Below are 12,691 nucleotides of genomic sequence, written 5' to 3' on the forward strand. Positions count from 1 at the left end.
AGAGCTGATAATTATGGTGTGGACTAATTGTTTTAGAGGTTTATTTTTTTTTATAAAAAAGAAAACACAATTTTTTATCTTAAGCCAAATTGCAATTTTTATAAAAGTCATTAATGGTTTTTAAAAAAAATTTTTGTCATTGAAATCATAATTTTGGTGTGGCGTCCAGTATCCGTTGTTCTTGATGACTGTCTATGATAGAACCATAAAATCCATTTATTTAACTAAAAATGCATTGTATTTTATTCTTCATTAGTTCAAGTATCTTATAAGAATATATTATATATAATATTAGTACATGGATTTTATCTCAAAAACTAGGCACTAAAAAGTTGTCCATGTGAAATTGGCAATTTGGTGGTAAATATTGAAGATGTTTTGTGGTCGAACGAAACCAATAAGACAAACAAACGTGTGTTAACCTGTGCGTTTAGTTCCGCTCCTGCACTGAGCGATGAACACGTGCCATATCTTGCTGGATCTGTCCGCCAAGCACGTAAGTATCTAATTTTGGTGTGTTAAAATACTTTTTAATGCAATTTTGGTGGTGTATGTAACTAATGACTTAGCAATACTTGTTTTTGTATGAAGTATATGCGAGGCATGTTAAAAATTTCTTTTTTAAAATATTAAGTTAAATTGGAAGTGAACGATACGGTTTTGTTTTTTAATAATTTTTTTATGCACTTTTTCTAATTTTGGTGGATCAATTTTGGTGGTTTTGGTGGTAATTTGAAGCCCACCCACATAATTATAATTTAATTTTTAAGCCTTTTACATTTAAAACTTTGTATTTACAACATTATTGACTCAATGCACTTATTTTAAGTAAAATATAAACACTTAGATACCTACTTTACAATAAAACTAAATTATCACTATTTGTAATAAAACTTAATTTATTTTTTTAGAATGGCTAACCGCAAGAAAAAACAATCAAGAGAAGAAGTCCTCGAAAAGAATAGTACATTGTGTCTTAAGGGCGATAAACAAGGAATTACGAGCGAGAGTCTATTAGAAGCCCGAAGTCGAAGACTGAGCTTTAGTTAGTCGATGTTCGTAATTCTAGTACCGCCCGTGCAACATACAATGTTTTTCATCACATTTGCGAGTAAAATTGTATATTTGTAAAAGAAAAACTAATATTTTTTCAAAAATTGTCGATACCGGCGCTCTAAACAGCGCCAGCCTCCGCGCCGCCCTCCCCCAGCCTGACCATGTGCCCGACGTGCGCGCGCCGCGCTCGTGCACGCCAGCACGACCAGCATGCCATGCAGTATCACACTCATTTACCGACCTTGGGCTTCATGACAATAAAATTACTACCGGCAATGACTCATTTACCGACCACGGGTTTCATGACAAGCACATTAAGGTCGAGGGTTTTATTTGGGGGGTTGCAACCATGGTAGCCTGCATGTTACGACACTGTTTAAGAGTAAGTGTGATAAAAAAAAATTGCTGAGCGAGAGAGGAAAAAAATAATAATGAATGACCCAGGGCGGGCTGCTGAATTACGGAGAAAAGAAAGGGAACGATATCACCGTAAGAAAGCCGAAGGTAAGATTTTACCCCTGAGCAGCATGCAACCTCGTGAGAGAAGAAGACTACAAAAAAGAAATAGTGAGTGATTAAAATATTGCGATAAGTGTAGCTGTCAAATGTGATCATATCTTTCTTAAGTTGTTATTATATCCAAGACTGTTAAACTGAATCGTATAATTGTAGTATTCTGGTAGCTAGATTTAAGTACTGTGGTACATAGTTCCTTGAAACTTGATCTAATTGTGTCTGTAGCATTTAGTATTTATTACGAGTAAACATATATTTTTGTTATACTAGACTCGGAGTCAAAGATCTCAACTATCGCCAGATTTAAATAAAAGACATAGAAGTACAAACATAAAAAGTGAAATCATAGAAGACATAATTAGATCAAGTGCAATTCCGATAGGATTCTGACTGGTGTTCACGATTGTTATTCAATGTGAATTGTATTTTGCTTGTTTGATTTACTGTGTTACATATATGTAGTTCCTTGAAAATTGAACTTGTTATATCCGTAGGATTAAGTATTGTTGATTTTCTTACTGTTTGACTTGAAGAGTCGAAGATCTCAACGGTCGATTGTTAAAAGACTTTCATTGCAATTATATTTTCATCACACTTGCTCGTAAACAGTGTCAAAACATGCTGACTACTTTGGTTGCAACCCCCCAAATAAAACCCTCGACCTTAATGTGCTTGTCATGAAACCCGTGATCGGTAAATGAGTCATTGCGCGTACAAATTTTCTTGTCATGAAGCCCAAGGTCGGTAAATGAGTCAATGTGCGTACTGATGCTGCTGCGCGCGCTGCTGCAGGACCACATGCATACGCGGCTCAGGCACATGCTGAGGTAGGGGGGGGGGGGCGCTGCCAAGAGCGCAGCCTAAGGTATCGCCAATATTTGGAATAATTATATTTTTTCTTTTAGAAATATAAAATTTTACTGGCAAATGTGATGAAAAACATTGTATGTCGCACGGGCGGTACTAGAATTACGAACATCGACTCATTAAAGCCCTCAGTCTTCGACTTCGGGCTTCTAATAGACTCTCGTTCGTAATTCCTTATTTACCGCCCTTAAGACACAATGTACTATTTTGTTACTACGAGTTAAACATTGTATTTTCGTAGAGATTTTGGTACAATTAAAACGATTAATAAAAACATTTATTTTCTTTATATACCTACAGCAGACAATTTGATCAAGAAAAATATTTTTTACCTTGAATTAGCACAAGTATCTAATTTTGGTGTAGATGTGCAATTTTGGTGGCCAATATATCTAATTTTGGTGGGTACAAGCAATTTTGGTGGTAATCAAATTACTAAAATCATAATATCTCCAAAACTACTATGTATAATGAAGGGCCATTACGACACAATATTTATTATGACTTGTAACGTATTTTTGATATATCATTTTGACTCGGACAACAAAAATAAAAAAAGCACCAAAATTAGGTAAATTTCAAGCTTGTCGAAATTCACCCATTTCAGTCATAATTAATCAAAATCGAAACTCATTCATGCTTAAATTTGTTAGTATAATTTGTGAAATGTGAATTAGGTCACGCGGGATTGATTTAAATAGGGATGGTCGGGTTCAAACTGTGCAGCTTTTCAAGTTTTAGAGACAAAGGATGACGGAATAGAACAAAGGTTAGGCAGACATATTTAGACGACTGGATGACCAACTGGTTAAAGAACCTGACTACGAAGCTTGAGGTCCCGGGTTTGATTCCCGGCCGGGGTAGATATTTGTATGAGTATTCATACGAATGCATTTATCTATATAAGTATGTTTATGTTGCCTAGTATCCATAATACAAGCTTTGCTTAGTTTGGGACTAGGTGTCAAAAAGTGTCCCATGATATTTATTTATACTTTCACATAATAATATTAGTGAGGATTCTTTAGTTTAGGTAGTTTTTTTATAAATTGCTGTGTATTATTTATAAAGTTTAATGTATTTTTGATATTGCTCAAATCTGAGCTGTGTATTGCACCACCTGTTAAAGCCTAATCCTTAAAGGTCTAATGTAAAGGTTGCCTAGAAGAGATCTGAAGCGATAAGGCCGCCTATTGCTTACCATGGAAAATCTCTATATTTGCGTTTTCTGTACTGTGTACTATGTATTGGTGTTTAAGAAAGAGTCATTGTATTGTATACAAAAAATACAAAAAACCATGAAAATAATTTTCTACCAGTCTGAAGTCGGTGCCTCAGCACGAGCCAGCAGGAGTGGACCTATAATCGTCTTCGTCTACCTCACCTACACTATACGAGTATATCGGGCTTCAATCACTCCTGCTGGCTCGTGCTGAGGCACCGACTTCGGACTGGTAGAAAATTATTTAGTATTTAGTAGTCGGTTCTATTTTTTGTCATAATTTTTTTCCACGCTTTTTAGTGTTAAAGATCTGAGATACAATAGTTTAATGTCAACTGCTCGTCACCTTTTACGAAAAATTGCTTTTTCCGATGCAGAGACGTTCATTATTGGGGAGTCCTGGTGCTTCATCACCCGTTTCCATTTCACCATATGAATTACGATGAGCTTAAATTAATAAATAAAAATTAATAATAATAAATTGCTTAGCAACTACGTTAAAGTAATTGAAATTCAACACGTGAAGTACTTGTTATTGAGAAGTCGCTCCATTGGTCAAATTTGGTGTTCATCATCAGTTCCACTTCACCAAATGATGATTTTCAAGAGCAAATGCATAAGTTACTCCAAAATATATCGAAATTACCATAGGCGTTCCTAGAATATTTGACGAGTTCCCTCGATTTCCTTAGAATCCAATCATCAGATCCTGATTTGGTGCTTATGGGAATTGAAAGCATTCCTAGACGAACGAACACAATAATTTTTAAATCGGTTCATAAATGATGGAGTTCTGAGTTAACAAACATAAAAAAATACAACCGAATATTGATAACCTCCTCCTATTTTTGAAGTCGGTTAAAAATAAAAAATTGTGTCGTATAATATCCCAGAATTAGGGTTTTTCGACAGGCAAAATACCGCTAGATGGCGTTAGTATCGTGAGATCCGTTTGACGTTTCAGTCTTGCTTGCGATTGTCCCATTTAGATACCTATTTATCCAATCACAAGCGCGACAGAAATGTCAAACGAACCTCACGATACCAACGCCATCTAGGGATGTTTCGCCTGTCGAAAAACCTTCATTATTGGCTAGGGAAGACCGAGGAGAGTTGTGACAGAGTAGAGATGTGACAATGTTGATTTTTTAGAACTTATAAACTGCTAGCGCGCGTTTTTAGTTCAAGTCTCGAGCTATCAAACACGCGCTGTTGCGAGTTTGCTAGCAGTAAATAAGTTCTCGAAAATCGACTATGTCACAACTCTCCTCGGTCTCCCCTACAAATGAATAACATGAATTATTACTTGTTGTTTATTATATTTACTAGCGTTAGCGCTTCGCACGCGTATATCATTAGATAGAGTAGTTGAATTGAAATTCCGGGATTTCATTAAATTCTCGTGGGAATTCCCTAAAATTACATCGTGGTTTTCATTGACGATAAATTAAAACACTCATGCCAAATTTCATGACTCTAAGGCCATCGGTTGTTATTTCGAGATTTTATCCCTATCCCGTGGGAATATCGGGATAAAAAGTAGCTTATGTGTTATTCCAGGTGTCCAACTACATACCAAATTTCATGCCTGTAAGCCCAGCGGTTATTATGTAGAGATTTTATCCCTATCCCGTGGGAATATCGGGATGAAAAGTATTCTATATTTTAATTCAGGTTATAAACTAACTTTTTGCCAAATTTCATCCAAATCGGTCCAGCCGTTTCAGCATGAAGAAGTAACAAACATACTCACTCACTCACAAACTCACTCACAAACTTTCACATTTATAATATTAATATAGTAGGACTGTTTATTAGCCTACGGCAGGTATACTGAATATTGTATATATCCCGTAGATCAGGTTTTCTCAAACTTATGGCTCCAAGTACCCCTGTTAAAGTTTCTAGACGATAGCGAACCCCTTACCCCCCCCCCCCCCCCAAAGAAAGTAATAAAATTGACTGTTGGAGAAACTAAAAATAAAAAATACAAATCCAAAAACCAATCTTAATCATCTTGCTAGTCTTGCAGCCTGGTGGTTTTTGGAGTCAAGTAAACCTTGTCGCGAACCCCAATCGTCAAATAGCAAACCCCTAGGGGTTCGCGTACCCCACTTTGAGGAACCCTAAGATCAATCATTGACGTTCGCGGACGAACACACACATATGAATGAATGATTGCGTCGCTCAGTGAGGCAATCGCTTATTTCCTTTTGTACGGAACTCATGCTGCGTTTTTTAGAGATCACTATATAGACGATGTCAATATCGTTTTATTGTTATGGATATAAGATTTTAAAGCCAACGGTTTATGCATACGAAGGTCCACGGAGAGAACATGCCTACTCACCTTTTTTAAAATTGTGATTTTAATCTCAAAATGTAGAGCTCACAAAGTACTATGACTTACCACTGAATTAAATAATCTGAAAACAATATAAAATCTATTTTTTTATCTTTTAAATAAATGGTAACCATAGTACCTAATTGTTCGTGATGACTAACTTTCAAACCGCTATAACTCAAAAAGTTGCTTAGGTGACTAGACACGTTCTTCGCTTACTATGTCTGGTGTACAATAAAGAGTCTTTGTATTGTATTGTATTGTTCTTTCCGTGGACCCTTCATATAAAATACACACCCTTGGACCCCTGTGACGTCTGCTATGCTAACCTCTTCTTTCTTGCCTTCAAAATCTTGAATCTTGTCTTGCTTGAGTCGAGGGTTTCGAGACCAAACGGGACAACGTCGTATTCAGTGCCTAGATTTGTATTTATATAGGTACCTTTCGTTTTTTTTATCAGATCTTTATTTTTATGACATACTAGCTGTTGCCCGCGACTCCGTCCGCATAGTATTCGTTTATCGCTATCCGGGATAAAAACTACCCTATGTCCTTCCCCGGGGCTCAAGCTATCTACCGTACATCGAATTTCATCTATATCGGTTCAGCGGTTTAGACGTGATTGAGTAACAAACGTCCAAAAATCCAAACCTCCAAACACTTCACTAACTTTCACATTTATAATTTATAATATTAGTAGGAAGGATTTATGACGAATATTAGTACCTACTTACGTTGTATAGTGCTGGTAAATAGGTACACCCCAATGAAAGCGCAACTTTATTAAAAACTATCCGGTATCTGTGGTCCGGTGCGGAAACCGGCACGGCGGCCGTACTAGATGCCTCCATTAACTGGCCTCTGCTTTAATCTCATTATTTGCCGAAGCTTTTGAGGTCGAAGCAAACGAGAGCATCCGGTTGCTTATTGCGGCGGTAAAGGATGGAAGATTTTTAACTCACTTAGATATTTAACGTAGTTTATAATATTTAATTTTGTTTGCCTACGAGTGTGTAGTGGTGAACTGTGCTGCTCTTTTTAAGGTTCCGCACCTCAAAAGGAAAAAACGGAACCTTATACTCACTTTGTTGTCCGTCCGTCTGTCTGTCAAGAACTTTTATCTCGGGAACGCGTAGAAGTATCGAGTTGAAATTAAAAAACCATATACTGAGATCTATAATCCCTTGAAGCTGTGTAAAAGTTATCTAACTTCTAAGTCAACGCAATCAGCCATTAAAAAGGTGTTTCTATAAAAAATTCTTTAATCAAAAAACCATACACTGCGTACATTTGCTTAGGAGACGGGCTCTGCTAACATTGAATATTATTATTCGACCGGATGGCCAAGTGGTTAGAGAACCTTACTACGAAGCTTGAGGTCCCGGGTTCGATTCCCGGCCGGGGCAGATATTTGTGTGAATAACACGAATATTTGCTCTCGGGTCTTGGATGTTTAATATACGTATTTATCTATATAAGTATGTTTATCCGTTGCCTAGTATCCATAGTACAAGCTTTGCTTAGTTTGGGACTAGGTCAATTGGTGTCAAGTGTCCCATGATATTTATTTATTTATTTATTTTATAATATTCATAAATACCTACCAATTTGTACGGAACCCTCAATACGCCGGTCTGATCGCACTTGCCCGTTTTTTAATTATGACAGGAATGCAAACGAGGCGACGAGTTTCTTTAACTGCCATGACAGAAAAACGGCCATTGATTAAATTGTCTAAATAAGTATCGCTAAAACATTTTACTGGCTACTACATTCGTAACTTTAAGACTGGCCACAGTAAAAAAGGGTATAAAAAAATCAACTGCTTTTTTTAAATTATAGCGTAATCGATATTCTACTCTCGATTCTGAAACAAACTACTTTCAGGTTTTCAGCTATTTAATTAACACCTTGTAAGTTGTAGTTAATAAATACACGATTGAAATAATAACGATTTCTGGCTCATTTAATCTGCACCTGACACTTGACATTGTAATTTTCATTTAATATTTAAATAAACCTCGGCATCTAAGATCTTCAACAAGCACGATTAATTTTGCCCGCATAGAACATGATGAACATGATGAGAACATTACTCACTTTGAAATAAACGTCAGGTAAAATAAATACAATGAGAAGTTAATTAAAACTAAACTGAGTCGTCGGAAGTCCGTTAAAATTAATTTTAGCCCGGAGTTGTCAAGTTTTGCAAAAATTACAGTTTCATAAGTTTAGCTGAGTTTTAGACTCTGAAATTTTACTTGCTTGGTTCATTGACCTTTAGGCTCCGTTTCCACATTAAATATAAAAGGTTGCCTGGAAGAAATCGCTCTTAAAGCGATAAGGCCGCCTATTGCTTACCTTGAAATTTTCTCTCTGCGTACCTGTTTTCTGTATCGCTTACTATTTCTGGTGTACAATAAAGAGTCATTGTTTTGTATCGTATTGTATTGTATTGTATTGTAAATATCCTATTGTCTTTGTTCTTGTAATTTAATAGAATCCATACTATCCATACTATCCATACTAATATTATAAATGCGAAAGTAACTCTGTCTGTCTGTCTGTCTGTCTGTCTGTCTGTTACGCTTTCACGCCTAAACCGCTGAACCGATTTCGATGACATTTGGTATAAAGATAGAATAGACCTTGGGAAAGAACATAGGCTATCTTTCATAGCGAAAAAAAGGCTTTAAGGGGTTGAAATAGGGGATGAAAGTTAATATGGTGAAAGTTCGTCGCCGTCGAAGATAAAACGATGAAATTTGGTATTTAGGCCCTTCATAAGAAATAAATCGATATTTGTTTGAGATTTTTTGAAAATTCGACCTGTGAGGGGATGAAAGATTATATGGAAGATCGTTATTGTCGAATATAAATCGATGGTTCTTTATGAAACTTGACATTTGGGCACGTTATAAGAGATAAATAGATATTTGTTCGCGCGTTTTTTAAAATTCTTCCTGTGCGGGGGTGAAATAGGGGATAAAACTTTTTTTTTATTCGACTGGATGGCAAACGAGCATGTGGGTCTTCTGATGGTAAGAGATCACTACCGCCCATAAACATCTGCAACACCAGGGGTATTGCAGACTTTATATGGAAGATCGTCACTGTTGAAGATAAATCGATGGTTCTTGGCATTTGGACATTATAAGAAATAAATAGATATTTGTTCAAGCGTTTTTGAAAATTTTACCGGCGAGGGCATGTTAGCATAGGAGATGATGCAGTGTTAGCAGTGCCCTTTAAACTCATAGCAAAATGTACGCAATGTGGGGTCATTATAGATGGCTTATTGACATAGACAGTCAGACATGAAAAATTATGATTTTCAGATTTTTCTTATTTATTGTGCTATATAAAAGCTGCCTTTATGCAAAAAAAATCCAAGTTTCTAGGACAGCCGGAGGTGTCCTATAACTTTTTCTGTTAAGGCGATTTGTATGGACATACATTTTAATGACTGCTTTTGATTGCCTTGATTTAGAAGTTTAATTTTTTCACAGCTTTCGGGACTATTGACCTGAGTTTAGGGTTTTAATCTCAAATAATCTTAATTCGATACCGATACTCCGCGCGTTTACGAGGTAGAGGATCTTGACAGACAGACGGACGGACGGTAAGCAAAGTGATCCTATAAGGGTTCCATTTTTTCCTTTTGAGCTACGGAACCCAAAAAACATTTTTTCCGGCGCTTTTCAAATTTCGAGTTCAAATACTTGAAAATATGGGGATGAAAGTTCTTAAGGAATTCCAAACACATTTACTATAAGTATGTTTATCGGAAATATGTGTAGCTATGCTTAGTAAAAATGCCTTAGTTAATTATAATCCTACCCTCCTAACTTACAATAAAGGACGTAAGGTGTCAAGAGTTCAGTATGAAGAATAATAATTAGTCCTTTTGTGTTGGCAGTGTATAATACACGTCGTATTGCTAAAATGTGGTTACCCGCAAAATATTTTTGTTTTACCAAAGAACATGGATGTATGGATGGACGGAAAAACAAAAATAAATAGTTTATATTTATAGCAATGTATTAAAATAGGTTATTTTCAGTAAACTGCAGAAGTTTCTATGTGCTATTATTGGCAGAATAGTTATCCTAAAAAAATTAAATACTTTCCAAAGTTATTATTCACGCGGACGAGTCGCGGGCAAAAGCTAGTAAAGTACCTATTTGGAAGTGTCTCTTATCATATATCACACGTAAAATGTAAAAAAATAGTTTTCATCACTTAAGCTCTGAAAGTAGGTTGCATTTAACTTGAAATCCGTGTTGTAAATTCGATTTACATCTTTAGGGATGTAAGTAAATTAAAAAATCGAATGGTGCTCCTTTGTATTCACGAACTGGTAAATAAGGAGATTGTAATACGTAATACTTACCTCGAAACCTCCTTGCTGGCATAATGCTGCTGGCCAGTGCTGGCTGAATGTGCCAAAGCCAAAGAGCGCGAGGCCATTAAAAAAAAAGACGGTTTGGCGCGATAAATTTTCTTTCACTCTGTTACAATTTGCGTATACATTTATACCGGTTTTTCTTTATTTCCTCGCATTTGTGATGAAAAGTAGTGTTCAACTCGAGTGTAAATGATCAATTACACCTGCGAACTATATGCACCCTCGCTCGCTTTGCTCGCTCGTGCGCCTATATATATCCTGCTTCCTATATCTTGGGTGTAATTGATCACTTATAACCCTTGTTTATCAATCAACTAAAACGTGACTAAAACACAGTACCTAGTTTTACATTTCCCCAAAACCTCATCAGTTTTACATTTCCTCAAGCGTTTGGCAGATGCGACCCTAGGGCGGAAAGCTCGTAGTTAATAAAATAGTAAGTACGTAACAATTCGTGTAATGCCTTTAGCAACGGGCCGCGGTCCGTAATTATCCAATTACTTGTTTCATTTCTCGAGGGATAGGCCGTGCAATAGGGGGCTATTACGTGTACTTTTACAGAGGTTTTGATTTATTAAAACAGTTTATACGACACGTGCTCAAATAAGACTGAATTCATTGTTTCAGTGTGCATGAAAATATAGCGAAAGTATTTTTTTTGTTATATTTTTTTTTGTATTTTTTTTAATAGAGTTTTGAGTTAATAATTTAAACAGTCTATGCTTTAAAATAATTGCGTGGCTTTTTCGTATCTAATTCCGGATTATTTGTAAGAAAAGAACGACAGAAAGAAAATATAATAATTATTCACAGTTGACAGCAACATGGGCCACAACAATATACAACTAGTAGACAACACAAAGGATAAAGACAGATTTTGTCATTGCGGTTTCAAATTGGACACTGTCCCAGCATAATGCATTAACGTTTATTACTCAGAGCTGGTTTTCAGCCAGCATTGAATCCACTTTTAAGTACAAATTCCACCTCCAGATCCTAAAGGAATCGATTCAGCTTCCAACCGCGGAATGCCATCTAATCTCATCGGTGACCTAATATAAATTAAGCTTTGTTGTATGCGACATGGGAACGACTGCGTTGGATAATTGCCCCCTAAGAGTTATGTTCGGTGGAAAGAGCACAGTACCTAACATATATTTTTATTGACAATTGGGTAGGCTAGGGTACTGTAGGTATGTTATTACTTAACCACAATTTTTTGGGTTCCGTACGATAATAGGGTTAGGATGCCAACAGGACCTTATTGTTGAACCGAACCTCTGTTTGTCTATCTAGCCGTCAGCCATAGGGCTATATCTTTCAACTGTATTTTGGAGCTAATGAGGTACAGTCAGCAGCGAGAGAAAGGGTACCCCCCTGTAACGGCGGTAAGTATGGATACCTACTGGACTGTAGCTGTACATGGTCTAGATGGGTAGGTACTGAGTCTGACTGAAATAGCATGACAGATTCTAACGTTTCCCAGAAAATACGATGGGGAAGGATTATTTACTTGATTAAACACTGCGTGTATCGTGTAAAATGTAGTCTATTGGGTTTTAACTTACGCCGCTTGTAGACGTCTGTTGTTTTCACCGGATATCGGACCGTTTTTTTGCCGGACTTGCTGTGTTGTATGACTTACCGGTGAAAACAACTCTCTCAGGGGCTCTCAGGTACTGTCTGCATTGCCTAACTCAAATGTATTTCACGCTACTGTTTAAAACTGTATTGTAACACAGATAAGTGATATTAAATCTTCTCTAGCCTGTATCCTGCTCAAGGCTAGTACGGTCTCAGAATTTAGATAACATTACGTAAGCTTCAATATCCTAACTCAAATGCTGTATATTTTATATAAAATACATTCGATACTCTTTGATGTACTCTCGAAGCATTCAAGGTCCTTATAGACGTCAAACAAGCTTCGATTGAACACATTATACATGTTCAATATTATAACCCACAATTTCCTTTGTACCATCAGCATAAAAAAGTGTTGAGAACAATGACGGCGGTACAAACGCCGAATATTCACCCTGACACTCTTTCCCGGCCCGGATAACACCGACATGGAAATACCGCCCTGCCTTTTGTGTACACGCTTATAGAAACTGACAGAATTCTATGGGCGTGTACACGAAAAACAGGGTCGGTATTTCCATCTCGGTATTATCCGGGCCGGGAAAGAGTGTCACCCTATTGGAGTATGTAGACGCTACCGGACGTATCGCCCGTATCTACTTGCTGACATCCATCCGGCAAAAAAATTACATGT

At 36.7% G+C, this 12,691-nt stretch overlaps 1 protein-coding gene across 9 annotated transcripts in view; it reads right to left on the reverse strand.

The window, feature by feature from the left end:
* The window catches only part of Cngl (Cyclic nucleotide-gated ion channel-like), a 489,773-nt gene that overhangs the window by 189,106 nt on the left and 287,976 nt on the right, over nt 1-12,691 (reverse strand). The window lies entirely within an intron of this gene.

The sequence above is a fragment of the Choristoneura fumiferana genome, chromosome 9, assembly GCF_025370935.1.
Source record: "Choristoneura fumiferana chromosome 9, NRCan_CFum_1, whole genome shotgun sequence".
Classification (NCBI taxonomy): Eukaryota; Metazoa; Arthropoda; class Insecta; order Lepidoptera; family Tortricidae; genus Choristoneura; species Choristoneura fumiferana.